At 41.4% G+C, this 1,958-nt stretch overlaps 1 protein-coding gene across 1 annotated transcript in view; it reads right to left on the bottom strand.

The window, feature by feature from the left end:
* Positions 1-1,958, bottom strand: part of FBXO3 (F-box protein 3) — a 30,890-nt gene that overhangs the window by 27,730 nt on the left and 1,202 nt on the right. The window lies entirely within an intron of this gene.

Genomic DNA, 1,958 nt, shown 5'->3' with positions numbered 1-1,958 from the left:
ACTCTTTCCACAATGTCATACAAGAAGCCAAGTTGTGCCCATTATGCTCTTTTAATCCTCTTCAACAACCTACAGCCCACAGACCCACTGGATCCAGCCCACAGCCATAAGCTTTTGGCACTGCAGATCTTCAGTGACTATGGCCATTCTTCCCATACCTCCACAGGGAGAAGTGGCAACAGCAGGGGGGGGTCCTAGTACCTGCCTGCCTCTGGCCCAGCAACCTGCAAAAGGTTGCCAACTGCTGCTCTTCAGGATCACTATACTTCAGGGCACAGCTCCACATTCTGCACTTCTTGTTCCTGGATTTGTTAAACTAATTTTATCTGAGTAGCCCAATCTTACAAAGGAATCCCAATCTCCAGGTATGGACATGTATACCTACAAAAGGGCATCAACTCTTACATTCCAACTGTTACACATGGAGAAGCCAGAAAACAATGCAAATGTTCCAAAAACCACTCCCATTTTAAAACAGCTTTATCACATGTTAAAATTGAAGCAGTTTTGCTACATCTGCATCATTTTCTGGCTTCTGCATACGTAAAAATTAGAACATAAAAGTTGATGCCCCTTGAGAATGCCTCTAAATGTACATTTGTCCATACCTACAGAGATCAAAATTGCTTCCGTCTTACCCACATTTACCGTCCTAACGGCCGCTGCCCTTTTGAAATGGCTCCAAAGGTACCTGTGCCCATGCCCTCTGTAAAACTGCCTTATCTTCCCCATTATTTCTTATTAAGCCCACCTTTGGAGTAGCTATGAATTTTCATTGATCTGTATACTTTACTTGCAATTTAATGATGAAAATGTTTAACAGTATTGGGCCTAGTATCAGTCCTTGCAGAATCCCATGGGAAACACTTCAATTTGTGACTTCCTCCTGGACAAGTACTTTGAGACTTGCCAGTTTGCCATTTCATTTACTGTGACACACAGATACCACATAACACCAATTTTTTAAATCATAACGGTATTCAATACCAAAACAAATGACTTAGCGTAAATGCAATACACTTTTTCTGCTACCTTTATCAGCCAAACCTGTAATCACCAGAAAGAATGCAATCAGATGCATCTGACAAGACATTTTCCAAAAAAACATTTTGACTGACATTTCTCTCCGTTAAATCCCGTAACATCTTTTCTATTATTTTACCCAGGACTGACTGATGCCAGGCTAACTACAAGTACTGGGGTCACCACAACATTAACATCTCTTCCAGTCTTCTAGAATATCCCAGGTATTCCACAGTTTATTAAACATGAACACCAGTGGGCCAGAGATTGGTCTTGAACCAATTCCTACGGAGCAAGTTATCCAAGCCTGCTGATTTAGAAATGTGTATTTGTAGTAGCTGCCTAATATTCTCTGGATGAGTATCACTTTTTGCTTCATTTCTAGTGCAGAACAGAAATATTTAACACTGGGCACATCTACACAACACGCTTAATGTGCATTAGCCTACCAACACTGCGCAGTACTGTCACAGCGAAAACCATGCTAATAGCTACTGCGCAGTGTTATTAGGCTATGTTGTGAGCGTCACGAAAAAACCATGTGCCAGTGATACTGTGCAGTAACTTGATGTACTGAACATTTAGTTAGTACTTTATTAAGCAAGTACTAAACTAAATGCACAGTATATAAGGTACATATGAATGTACAGAAGTGCCCACTTTTACCTTTTTTACACCCTTTTCACTGTCCCCATCTTCAGCTAGTAACAGGTTTGTGCAGTTAAGAGTACTTCTTTTGCTCCTCATGTATGCAAACTGCCGGCTACCGTCCCTAACCCCGCAGTTAAGGATATTTTGCCGACGTGGTTGCCAGCCCCTAGACAACGCTCTAACCGTGACAACTTTGGACGTATACTGACAACTGCTTACTCCTCGCCCTTTCTCTATTTATTATGAAATGTGATATCTGATGATTAAATCACCACATTCACTCC

Source organism: Alligator sinensis, unplaced genomic scaffold (genome assembly GCF_000455745.1).
Source record: "Alligator sinensis unplaced genomic scaffold, ASM45574v1 scaffold442_1, whole genome shotgun sequence".
Classification (NCBI taxonomy): Eukaryota; Metazoa; Chordata; order Crocodylia; family Alligatoridae; genus Alligator; species Alligator sinensis.
The sequence above is the reverse complement of the archived record's forward strand: the minus strand, read 5'-3'. Positions and strand labels throughout refer to the sequence as shown.